At 33.8% G+C, this 14,051-nt stretch overlaps 1 protein-coding gene across 3 annotated transcripts in view; it reads left to right on the top strand.

The window, feature by feature from the left end:
- Positions 1-14,051, top strand: part of LOC120432544 (uncharacterized) — a 658,780-nt gene that overhangs the window by 529,238 nt on the left and 115,491 nt on the right. Inside the window, exon 1 of one of the 3 annotated variants that reach the window (XM_052708497.1) lies at positions 10,160-11,017. The exons of 1 other annotated variant lie outside the window; for it this stretch is intronic. The gene's annotated coding sequence lies outside the window, so the exon portion shown is untranslated. Of the gene's footprint in view, positions 1-10,159; positions 11,018-14,051 lie in introns of those variants that run through there. One more of the 3 variants, XM_052708499.1, reaches the window with a different exon arrangement.

The following is a 14,051-nucleotide window of genomic DNA, read 5'->3' on the forward strand; positions in this document are numbered from 1 at the left end:
TTTCAATGTTTAAACAATCTCGAAGAATTTTGTTTTTTGAAATCTCTTTATGAATTCTTTCTTTTAATTTTTTTCCCAAGAAAACATTTTCAGCAAAGAATTTTTAAAGAACTAATCATGTTTAAAAGAATTCAAAGTTTCGTAGATTTTTCAAATAAAAAACTTTTTTTTATAGAACTGGTGTTTTTGAAAAGAATGCTTAAACCTAAACTTAGCTTGATTTTTTTAAGAAGAATGTAAAAACTCAATTTTTTTGGGTCTTGGTCTTGGTGAAAAGAATGCAAGGACTCACAAAAATGAATAAAATCATCTTCTAAATAATCCAAAGGACCAGGGGAACAGCATCTAATTCCAGCGTGCCTCTAATGTTGGCAGGTCAGAACTTTGACATTCAATTAAAGCTAATTAAAAGCGTTTTAAACTGAAATCGAGTGATAAATAGCTCAAAAAGAAGTGAGCAAAATTAGTTGTTTAAATAGTGAAAATCAGCAAATTGGATGGAGTTACGAGCGAGAGCTTAACCTGCCAAACATACGAGAATTTCCCCTACTCATGTTAGAAAGAATATAAAAAATCACAAAATTAACTTTTTTGAAATGTTTTTATTGCTGATTTATTATTTACAATTAATTTACAATTACAAATCTACCTTTGGCATAACTACTCAAATGTCAAATTCGGTGAAAGGATCTCCAAATTTGAAAAAGATGAGCATATTTCCTGCCATTTGAAAATTTTTGATTATTTATATTACCATTTCTTGAAAATCCAACTCTCAAACAAAAAGAAAGCATACAACATTTAAATACGTATTTTGGGAATTCTACTTGAAGTGATACAAAATCGTTTAAAAAATATTCAAAAAGTACAAAAACATTGCAAAATTTTAAATAATTAAAACTCAGGAGCAAAATAGCACATTATATTCTTCTTGAAAATTTTAGAGATTTTTTCACAATTTTAACGCTGCGATTCTGATCTGGAAAGTTTTATGAAAAAAAAAATCAAAATTTGAAAATATGTGCATAATGTTGGTGACTTGTTAAGGGCAGCTAAAATAAAAAAAAACTTTAAATTGCCTGATTTTTTTTTCACTCACAGAGTCGATTTTGCATTAAATCATATGACCATTTCTTGCTAGAATTTGCTACGATATCATGATTTGTTTTGCAAATTTTTCGCTTTAAAAATTCAATCTTTTTTCTGAAATTTTAAGATTTCAATTGGAGAATTGTGAGATCTTCTAGGCTTCTTCAACTCCCTAGACTCAACCCCTGAAGGAAACAAAATTTAAACTTTCCGCGCAACCCTTGTTCCAGCAACTTTTTTTTCCGGATTTCCTCTTTTCCCATCCTTCAACCAACACTCCCTCGCCAGAACGGCCCCACCGGAAATTCCCGCGGGAAATTGAAATGTGTGGCCTTACAGGTGCGAACCGGTGCGTTTAAATATTCCACCTGAGCACACGGCAACGCAGAAAAAAAGGTTAAATTTAGGGTACCTTCGCCGAGTCTGCCAGCTTGGCAGACATGAACGAACGCAGCCCCGAAGATATTTATAGCAAGACCCACGGCCAATTTAATTGTTGTTTACCGGCAGCGTTACGCGACCCGTAACGGGCGGCGGAAGAGCGGTGAAAAGCGGATCGAAGTCCCGGAGGGTTGTGCGAACAATGTGGGTTTGATGGGCAGGTCAAAGGTTAATCCGCGTAATTCGAAGAACACTTGAGTGGGGCTCGATTTTGCACATATTGCCATCGATTATTATCATTAGGGACCAGATGCCAGTTGAATAGGGTGGTACTTGGCAACATTGAAGGTATTTTTTTTAGAATGTTAGAATTTGTTCAAAATAAAGGAACAGGAAATCATTAAACCTTCAAATCCCAATTTTGACCCAAAATTACCCTAAACAAGATGATTGATTGCGGTCACTATCTCAGGCTTACCTGATTTCGAAAGCCCCCCTTCGTGTAGAAGGTGGCCCCCCATAAAGGATATCTTCAAGGATTACCTCCTCATTAGGGACTAAGCTTCAAAGTCTGGAAACATTTGTTCAGACACGCACAAACACACTCGAAAGCAACTAGGTAATAATTTGCCAGTAATTAAATAAAGCAAACCGTAATTAACCTCGGATTCCGTCGGTTTTCCGGTTGGTTGGATGGTCCGACGTCAAAGCTGATGGAGAAGGTTGGGGGAAAATGCAATTTAACTGCCTGGGTGGGGTCCATCAACTGTCAACTGTCACGGAATGGAGTGCTTTCACTCCGGTAGTTACTGCTACCACGGAATGGAAACAACTTCCATTCTGACTGGACGGTTGCGCGGTGAGCGCGGACTACAATCGTAATGTCACGAATGTTATGGTTATGGGGAATAGGCTATACAATGAGTTCAACTGGGGTGTCTTGAAACTTTCAGTATTTTTTCTTTAATAAGGCCAATGCAATTTTTATCAAGTTTTAGAATATATTTTTTTCGTTTATTTATGATTTTTTTTAAATAATGTCCTTTATTTTTTTTACAAATTTAATTTTTTATTGAATTTTTGATTGATACATTTTTATGGAACAAAAAACTAGTTATTTTTATTGAAAAATCATGATGAAAAAATGCACAAAAAAAGGCTATTTTTAAATTATGAATCCATTTTCAAATTAAAAATCAAATTGCAATCAAAAATCACAATCATTTTTTGTTAATGAGGTGATAAAGTGATATCACGTTTTAGGCATTTAATTGATACGTATGTATTTTTTTTTTTCAATTTGAAAATATTTCAAAAAGAAAAAGCACTCATGGTAAACATATTTAAGAAAAGATGAAAAAAAAACCATTTATTTTTTCTTTGTAAGACTTTGTTTATCAGACTACAGTTTGCTGAGATAAAGCTTCTTGAATTTTAAATTTTGTGAGTAACGATTTTTTCGAGTTAACTGACGATAACTCGAAAATAATGAGTTAGATTTTCACTGTTAAAAAAATAAACTCATACATGTAAAATTTGCTGTTCTTTTCAAAACAAAAATTACAAGATTTTACATCTTTCTTGGTTTTAAGCCCACAATTCAAAAGTTAGACGCTATCTTAAATTTTTATAATTCATACTTTTGAAAAAGGCCGATTTTTTAAAAGTTTGATTTATTATTTTAAGAAAACTTACCTTTTGAAAAGGCTTCAAATCTTAATTTTGACATTTCAAAATGTTGAATTTTATTTTTTAGTTTCAATATTACTTTTCTTGAAAAGATCGGAAAATTCCAGTTGAAAAATGAGAGACACTGAGAAATTTTTACAAAATTTAAATTTTACTGGCTGTTTAAAGAAAGTAATACAATAAAATTAAAAACATTTTCTCAGCTTTGCAAAATTATTTTTATAGCGCTGAAGGAGATTATTACTGCAAATAAATGTCCTTAAATATTCTTCGTCGATTTTTTTTAATATTTTAATTTTAGTTGATTATTTGAACTTTTTTGATTGAAAATTTGGTTCTTCGAATTTTTTATTTTATTGTTTTGTTTTCAAAAAATCAAAAAAAGAAAAAAACGAAAATTAAGAAAAAAAATCCTGTTTGGGAATTCATTTAAAATGGCTATTAGACCTAGGGAAGGCATGGACAAATTTTTATCTAAAAAATAATAATAAAATTTAAATGTTCAAAGAAATTGGCAAAATTCCTGCGATTTAATCTACTTTTAAAGGACAATTTAAATTTAACACTTAAATTTAACAATTTAAATATTTCATAGTTCCTTTATAATTTTTTCAATGAACCATGACAAAAAATTTAATTTTGAGGGTTTAAATTTCTAATTCATTCAAAAATAGCATTTAATGATCTTTTTGAATGCTCAAAGCCACAATTGAAACCTCCCCTCTAATCTTTCCTTCCTGTGTTAAAAGTGAAAGTGTTCCACCTTCACACCACTCAATGTTAAACCACTTTGATCCTTCATCGGCAAGTTCATCACGTTCTCATCAACCGTGACACCTTCTTTCGCCTAAAAATAACCAAGCTCTTCTTTCACTGCAAAGGTGCTGATCACAGATCCCCCCCCACCCCCGCTCAGGAAGGTCATATCTAGCGCCGGAAATCTCTCGTTTCGCCCTCAACTTCCGGCCTCCACCGGTGTGTGTGTATGTTTTTTTTTGTCAAACCAGCAACAACAAAAGCAAGAAAAACACTTCAATTTTATTGTCTTCGGGGCCGGAAAGCGATTGCTCAACACTGATAAGAGACGAACCTTTTTTTTCTTCTTCTCTTTTGTCGAAGGTCCTTTTCTGACGGGCTTGGAAGGAAGGGCTTTACGACGGGGGATTTATTGAAATGTATGCTCCACCCAAACTCACAACAAAAGCTAGAGAACGGTCCGTGAAGTACTCCGAGAGTAAGGGGGGAGGGGAGGATGTCCTGCTAATTTCCGGAATGTGCAGAATTGAGTGGCAGGTTGTAACCTCTATGAAAATCAATGAACTCCTCTCGAATGGATTGTCAGTTTGACGAGTGAAGAGGAAATTGATACACTTTGAGCCTCGTCATTCAGAGAGTGCGGTGAGAGTGGTTCAAGTTCAAAATTCCTTAGAAATTCCCCCTCCTCTCGTCGATTAGGCGAGGCCCATTTTCTGTTTATAAGCCCAACAACATTCCCGTTCTCGAAAAGAATTCTTCGAGAGTGGTGGTGGTGCACTTGTTGCCAGATTACACACACGCTTCAAGAGGGCACTCAACTCAACTCAATTCAACTCACACACGTACACACGTGCAGGTTATGAGGTTGGCAACCTTTGCCGTGCCGAGGAGCCTCGAGGGCTTCAAAATTTTATCCGCAAAGTCCTTGTGGCTCACGGAGACTTGGGGAATTCTTATCGCTCCCTTCCCTCTTTACAATATTTTGAGTTGATTTTGCTGCTTTGTGACATTGGTGGCACTGGAACGGTCGTTTCATAAATCCTGGGGGCACGTAACGAGCCTTGTTAATGGGGAAGTGAATAGATGGACTGAATTAGAGACAGTTTGAAAAAGATCAAACAGTTTTATATAAACTTATAACTTTATGTTAAACTGACACAGATAAACATTTTTGATCTTTAATAACTGATTTAAAAAAAGGGTTTGACTGTATAAATGATTGAAATACCTTTTAAAAGGCCATATTAGGTATTAACTTTTTCCAATAACAAAATAAAAGGTAAAGTCGTTGCAATTATTTTTAAAAATTTATGTCGCTCCACTCGTTGAAAAATATTGAAACATTGGTGTACAAATACCACAAAAATGTTTTTTTTTTAATTATATTTTGGACTTATGATTGCGAAAGAACTGGACTGGTGTGTAATGCATTTTAAAACACTTAATTTTCATTCACATGATAAATTATTTTAATTCCTCTTGTATTTGTATTTTTATCGAGTTAGGTCAAAGTTAAAGGACATAGTCTTCAACAAATATTTGCACGTAAATATAAAGCATTATAATGAAAAAAAATGACTTAACCCTCTACTGTCCAAATTTTTATTCGATTTTTTTTTATTCTTCCCGTGTTTAGGAGGTCATTTTGAGCAACTTTTGTTCTACGAAAAACTTTACTTCTCTTGTTTTATGTTTTTCTTGTTTTATTTTCAGTTTTTAAATTTGCATTTAAGTTGTTTAGTTTATGTTTGTTTTTGGTAGTATTTGGCATTCTCTACCACCTCCTATCATTATGTTTTGGCTATCCAATCTCGTTTTTCACATTTTCTGCTGTAGAATGACACCATTAATATTTAAATTGTAAAAAAAAAAATGCGTGGAGGCATAGTCTGGGATACTACAAAAATTACTGCATTCTTCTTTTTACCTAAAATTTAGGAAATGTTAGTTAAAAATGGGGAGTGAATGACCCGTAGGGTTAAAGTTCCCCTAATAAAATCAACAACAACAACTAGTTAAAAATACAGACAAAGGTGACCCCTTAAAAATGATTTTTTTTTAAATGTTGTCAAAGTCACATAAAACAAGTTAAAGTTCCAACCCTAATATTTTCTGAAGTTATAAGAGTTCTTCTTTCCAATGCTTTTCAATAAAATATAAAAAGAAAGAAAAATACACACGCCGCTTCTGTGAGAATTTTCAATTTTTATGTTTAAAAGTTAAATTTAAAGGTGATGTCACGATTTTTTTTAATTATTTTTTGAGGAAATAGCCTAAGATGTATGAAAAAGACTCACGAAAAATGCAGGATGGTATGTCTTTCCTAAAAATTACAAAAATCATTTACTAAAACTGTTTTTTTTTTAAAGTGATCTAAACGTCAAAATTTTCAAAAACCGATAGTAAGAATCGATTCCCCAGACAATTTTACATAAAAGTCTCTGTATTGACAAATGTCCTTTGTCCAATCCTTGTGAACTTACAGCGATTTTAAAAATAATGTTACAAAAATAGGTTTTCTGGTGGTTTTTGGCAATTTCTTTTGGCCTTTGACAGCTTTTCAATTTGACTCGTTTTAATATTTACGTAAGCTTATTTACTATCCCAGTTTCTACAACACTGAAAAAAATTTACTCTTTTCAGTTATGAGCAAAGTAATTAAGCTTATATTTGTAAGCCCATACATACAATTCAAATGCTGTCAAAGGCAAACTTATGGGAAATTGGACGAGCTTTCCGTTTAAAATATTTACGAGATTGAAAAATCAAGTCTGTCGAATAGAAATTGTCAAAAAACCACAAAAAAACCTATTTTTTCGACATTTTTATTTTTAAAACCGCTGTAATTTCACAAGGATTGGACATAGGACAATGGTCAATATGGAGGCTTTTATGTAAAATTGTCTGGGGAATCGATTCCTTCTATCGGTTTTTGAAAATTATGACGTTTAGACCACCTTTCAAAAAAAAAAAAAAAAAAAAAAAAAAAAACAGGTTTAGTAAATGATTTTTGTATATTTTTAGGAGATACAAACCATCATGCATTTTTCGTGAGTCTTTTTGATACATCTTAGGCTATTTCCTCAAAAAAAAATTAACGAAAAAATCGTTACATCACCTTTAAATTTAAGTTTTAAGCATAAAAATTGAAAATGCTCATAGAAGCGGCGTGTATTTTTCTTTCAGTGTATTTTTAACAGAAAGCCCGTCCAATTTCCTACAAGTTTGTCTTTGACCACTTTTTAGTACGATGCAACGGCTTTGAATTACAGTAATTTTTGAGTTACACAATACAAAAATCTTCAAATTACTTACGCCCTTCTCAAATGTCATTTTCGAGTACAATTGGCTCCATATACACAAAAATGGCTTATATAGGCCTAGGATAACATGTCTATAAAGTTTCATTGAAATCGGAGAGGGTCGGGTACAAAAGTACCAGAAAAATTCCTGATTTGAGCTGGAATTGCTCAATATTAAAAAATATCTTGATTTGAACATTAATTAGCTAATCGAAAAAGTCTTATGTTTTAATATGTGATTTTCTCTATTTTATAAATTTATTTAGTAAACAGTACAACTTTTTATATTCACATCAGTGTCTTATATAAAGAAGCAGCAATTCGATCAAAACGCAAGGCAAATTGGTCCTAAACATGAGATTAAGAGTTAAAATTTAGTGAAAATGTGAGGTTTAATAGATTTTTTAAGAACGAAATCCTACATTTCTTTATACGGCATTTATACTTTCAAGTATATAAGCCGTTTTTTCATCGCATTGCAAATAACTCATCAGAATCAACTCGGATCTTCTTGCCCCATTCTACAAAGTTGCAGGGAGTTTAATTACCCACAAGAATCTTACTCTTCGACAATTTTAGTTTTTTTTAAATAAATCTGAAATGTTTTTTTTTTAATTAACGTCGTTGTCAAAGTCACTCTAAGTGACTACAAGTACAGGTAAGAAAGTAACAAATAAGATACACAACATACATTAAAAAATATCTGCAAAATGTGAAACACTTTTTTAAAGGATTGAAATTGATCTTGTGCATTGAATGCAAAAATATTTTGGATCTTAGTTATTCTCATCGTTTTCGCAAATCATCTTTGTATTTTAATTTGTTAAATGAAGACATTTAGCATTTTTTTTCATTGATTTAAAATAAATTAATTAAATTGAGATTTTTCATATATGTTAAATGATTCCAAATAGTAATCTAAGTTTATAACTGTGCAAAGAAATTTTGATTTTTTTTTTTGATAAAATGTGATTTTTTGAAAATATTGGACATTGTTTTTTTTTATGTTACAGGCATTTTCAGGTAAAAATATTAAAAATATGTGAATAAATATATTTTTTATTATTATAATCTAAATTTCTCTTCTTGCAAAAATCAAACTAAAACTATTTTTCCAACACAATTCTTCCCTAAGCCGGTAGAGGAGATGGGGGTAAGACGGCCACCCTAAGGGAGAAGTCTAATAAAATTTACACAACAGAATATTTTGATCTCAAATTACGTACATATTGTTCTACTACTAATCCTTTATAGAAATAACATAAATTAGTTGGTCTAAAAACCAATTTTCAATACTTTTCAGCAATTTAAAAAAATAATTGAAATCGTGTATATATGAAATACGCGGGGTAAGACGGCCACCCATGTGGGGTAAGACGGCCAGTGCTATAAATTAACTTAATAACTTTGCTAAATCCACCCAAATACCTACATGGTTGGTTGAACAGACTTCTCTGAACATCATAACTATTTTGGTTGAAAAAAATCAGGTTTCAAATGTGAAGAAAAATGCTGTTTAAAAATTTTAATATTTTGGCTCCGTGAATTCCATATTATTGCGACCACATTTTATGAAAAACTGTGCATTTTTACTACAAAACAAACACAATTGCAAAATATGCAAAATAATTAGTTTGTGTATTTGCAAAATAATTAGTTTGTGTATTTCGATTAGAATAAGTAAATCAAAATTATGTAAACAATATTAAATTCGCGATTTTTATGAAAAGTTTGATAGGATTTCATACTATTCAATGAGTTTTGCTATATCACAGTAAAGAATGTTGTCGAAACGGTAGTTAACAGCATTTTGATTAAAAATGGATATAGTTTTATTGAAAATGCTTTTTCTTTATCTACAAATATGTCTTAATAGTCAAAAACCGTCAAAAATATAACCTATATCAAATAAAATCCACAAATTACGGGTGGCCGTCTTACCCCCGGAGGAGGTGGCCGTCTTGCCCCCAAATAAATTATTTTTTTAAACATTTTTTGTAAATAGCTCATCGCATTTTTTAAACTTTTTCGAGGGACATAATCTAGGGAAAACTTCAATTTAACATGAAAAAATATTTGAAGACAGGAAAACATATTGTTATCTAACAAAAATGCCTAAGTTGTAATTCATGAAAATTACATCCAGTTTCAAGTTCAAAAATTATTTCTTTATTTTGAGCTATTTTTATACTATTTCAAACAATATTTTTGGCAAAGGTGACTCCATATACAATATTTAGCATGAGGAACAGTATTGCTAAACATTTTAGTAATATTCATTAGTATACTTATTAAAACAGTGGGGTGGCCGTCTTACCCCGCCTGGCCGTCTTACCCCCAGCTCCCCTACCATCCCCAACCACAAAAAATCAACAAAGGCATGTTTCTCCAGCCTCCCCGACATCTTTCTCATCTTCACCCTTCACCTCTCGAGTAAAGTAAGGTTAGCAAAACACCCCCTTCTCCGTCTGCCCCCATCCTCTTCCCCACACACACACACAATTCCAGCCGTCCACCAATTCAACTGCATCCACTGTGGCAGATTTTCACCCCATTCCACCTGCCCGACAACGATTTCTCTCATTTTCTCACATCTTGTTTTGGAGCACCAAATCAGCCGGTTTCCCCCCTTCACATTCCCATCCGAAAGAGCACCGACTTTATCCCAACTCAGCCCTGCTCACGCTCTCTCCCTTCGCCGGACTCTCTTTGCACGAGGGTGGATAAAAACAAGGACTCGTTACGGAGAGCTCTCCCTCTCAAGCTTTTCCAAGTCGACAATCGCTCGCGGCACAGTCCTCCTCTTCTGGTGAGGTGCAAGGTTCAGTTTATCACCGCTCGCGCTCGGTTCCGGTTCGTCCTTTTTTTTGAGGAGGGCTCCTTCGGAAGTGTGTTGTGAACCTCGTGATTTTCGTTCGCGATTCGTGAGGTGCAAGGAATTCGATTACATCGATATTCGTTCGTTCGTTCGTAGGGCGGAAAAAGGATGCTGTAATCTTCTCTCCGAGTTGAACGTGGGGTGGAATGTTGTGATGAAAATTTTGGACCTTCGCACGTGACGGATGTCCTTGGAATTTCCGCAGCATCCACACGACGGTCGTCACAAAAACAAATACTACACACAGGACGATTTTGGCAGATGGTGGGGCCATCGGGATGTGAATGTGAAAGTGTGTGTGTGTGATTTCTGGCTGACGTCGTCGTGTCGGGAAAAATAAGGAAAAATATAGTGAGGTAGTGCCAAGTGGAAAGAAGAAGGAAAAATCATCTCTTCACAGTGCTGTTTCCCAAGATGTGAGATAGACAACAGGAAAAGACAAAAACACATCAAAACATACACGTTTGAGAGGAAAAAAAAGGACGACGACGACGTCGACTAGTCGTCGTCGGTGTCATCGTCACTCATCGTCCCCACGAACGTCGACGTCCTTGTCGGATGTCTTCTACTTCTTCTTCGTGCCAGCGGATTATGCTGCAATAAAACAGTGAAGAAAAAATAATAGTGTTTAGTTTCCCCCTCCCTCCTTCCGTTTTTCAACGAAAACGATAAAGATAAAAAAAAGTACACATGCGAAGGAAAATTCGTGTGATGTGAAATATGTTTTCGCGTGAGTGAGTGTGTGTAAACGCGTACGAAACCTTAAGCAAGGAGCAGCAGCTTTGGTGGTGGGTTTTTAATCCTTTTTGTGTGACCAAAGTCGGTGGAAAATTCGCTGGAAAAGCGCCAAACGTGAACGTGAACGTAGCAGCAGCAGCAGCAGTGTGGTTTTCCGGATGTCCTGAAGAAAGCATACAAGCTGGTGGGTGTTGTTTTGCTCTCTCTCTATCGGTGTGTGTGTGTGTTCGTTTGGCTTAGTTGCGTGGGGGGAGTATTGTGTTTGATTTGTTTTCATTGTTTTGAATTTTCAGCGTGATTTTTCGGAGGGAAGACGGTGAAGTTTTGGATGAGGTAGTGAGAGGTGAATAAATATATAAAACATTATCACACAAACAGACACACAACCAGCGTGTGATGTCGTGATTTTGAATAGTGATGCATATTTTTGCTTGAACATGGTGAACAATATTTTGGTAAGCGAGGTGTTGAGGATTTGTGCTTTTGGTGAAATGTTTATGTTTGTGCTGCGAGGTGAACAGAGAAGCGATTTAAGGATCCAACCGTTCTTTGGGAGTCTGAAATAGTGAAGATTTTATTCTGGGCCATGTAGCCTATTGGTAACACTTCCGTGTCGTAAGCTGGTAGATCAGGAGAAAACCCAGGCTGGGACCAATACTATTGCACGAATAGAAATTTTCTATGCATATCCAGTAACTCTATGTTTAGAAATTCGTAAACATTGAAATATTTCAAAAATCGTCAACATTTTTCTCGACTTCTATGTTTTCACAATCGACAATGTTCGAAATCTGAAAAAAAAAAAATGTTGACGAAATTGGAAACATTTCAGTGTTAACGAATTCAAAAACACAGAGTTACCGGATTAGCTTACATGATTTCTCTCCGTGTGGGGCTCGTTACCCTTCTAGATTCGATTGTATTCCCTTGTAATGGTATTTGTATTGAACTGTCATTGAAAACGCTTTGTAAAAGCCAACTCCGATACTTTTCAAAGGTGTTTCTTTAAAGAACAGGGACAGATTTTTTTCTCGGGACTCCCCGAGTAGACGGAAGTACTTAGGGAATAACGTTTTCGATATTTGAAAATATTAGGCCATTAACATTTTATGTTATTTATAACAAGATTTGTTATTCGTCGTTATGATTTTTTTTGTTATTGAATTGTTATTGTAATAACAGACTAATAACATTTTTAGTTATTCTTCGAACAAATCTTTGTTAGTTTTTTTTATATTTTAACAACTAATCCTATCATTCCAATAACAGTTGGAGGTATTCTTCCATAACAAAAAAATGTTATTCCCATGTTGTTTTGGCTTTCAACCAATATCAGACCAATAACAAATTTTGGTATGATAACATAAACGGTTATTAAACTCTATGCAAAAAAAGATTTTTCAAGAAGATTCCATAACAATTTCTGTCATTTTAACAGTATTTGTTATTGAAATGGCATGAATTTTGTTATTACCGTCTGCCCGGGTCAACATGTGTTTGTATGATCAGTTTGACATACTTAGCGATGTGTTCACTACATTTGATATTGGATGGTTTGAAACAGGGTTCTCAGGGAGCCATCTCTTCATAAAATTAAAAAGTATAAAATTCTGTTAAGGACATTTTCTTGATCAATGAGAATTTAACAAAAAATAGAAACATGCTCTCGAACGGTTTTATAACATAAAATAAACCAAGCACTTTGTCAGATCATAAATGGGACATCATGCAGGTGATCAAGACCACTTTTGCTCATTTATCAAAGTGACTTATCTAGCATAAGATACAATATCATAATATTTTTAGGTATCTTTTGTCAATTTAATTTATGAAACAAAATCATGGCCGTCTTAGTCACACCTCCCCTACTCTGACAAAAAAAGTTCATGAAAACTTAACAAGTAAAATATTTTAATTTCTCGAAGCCGTTTTTGATCGGTTTCCAATCCAAAACTTTTTATTTTTCGTCTGCGTGCCCTCCATACTTTTCCATACTCAAAATCAATATAAGTTTGTTTTGTTTTAAATAATTTTGAAAATTAATACTGGAAAGCGGGAAATGTCTATGAAAAAATAAATTAAAAAAATCGTATGAATTCAGGAAAAGCAATTTTCCCGATCATCAGCAATCTTCTTAAAAAATCGTTTGCTAAATTGGTTAAAATCTTGTGAAGATTTTTCTTTATCCTCACAAAATTTTAACCAAATCTTCTCCAAAAAAATACGTCTTTAGTTCATTCATATAAATCTACATACAATTGTGTCAACTGTTTATTTAAGTATACCGTAAAAATGTAAAAAAAATCGGTGTCTTGATGACTTCTTGATTTTTTCTAATTGACTTTGTATCTTCAGCAAAATTCTTTAGGTATTGTTGAGAATTCTAGGATAAAAATATTCATCTTTTTATGCTTCTGATTATTGAGATTGTCATCTTTAGAGATCTGAAGCCAAATTTGAAAAGGACGCATAAGCCTTTGGGTCATTCATAAATGCTGAAATTTGTATGACTCAATTTCATCCGCAGACTTAAAATCACCATTGATGACGGTATGAATAATTTGTGGAATAATCATATTGAGAAAAGAATCATATTGCACCATCATATTGTTACCTCATCGCCGAATTTTCGGTCATCATCCTGGGGGCAAGGGGGTGCCGAAACCAACCCACGGCTGACAGCGCCCGTGCCCCGGTTCCTGGCCTTGCCGCCCAAGAACCAGCCGCCAACATCTCTGACATATTGGAATATATTGAATAAATCGAAGGAAAATTTATTCGATTTTTTTCATGACTTTAACTGCGCTTAAATTTTCCCGTTTGTCAATCAAATTACTGACTTTTTCCCGATTTTTAATGTCAGTTTAAAGCCTTTTTTTGCTTTCCTTACCTTACTGAGGAAAGGCTATAAAATCACTCGAAAAATGAACTTATTAACTCGACCTCGTAGACCCGGCGTAGACATAGGGTCCCATAGGTCCCTATTTAAAATCAGCAAGTTTAGTTAAGTACTTCAAAAGTTATGTATGCTAAAAAAACGATTTGGCGTAAGTCTGGAAGATTGTAAAAAGGGTGGTTTTTGCAAGAAAACCTTTAATGTTATACATTGTTAGAAAGGTATTAAAGAGGCCTTTTCAATGAGCCTAAAACATTGAAGATCTGACAACCCTATCAAAAGTTATTAGCACTTGAGTGTTATTTATACACTTTTTTGAGGC

The sequence above is a fragment of the Culex pipiens genome, chromosome 2 (assembly GCF_016801865.2).
Source record: "Culex pipiens pallens isolate TS chromosome 2, TS_CPP_V2, whole genome shotgun sequence".
NCBI lineage: Eukaryota > Metazoa > Arthropoda > Insecta > Diptera > Culicidae > Culex > Culex pipiens.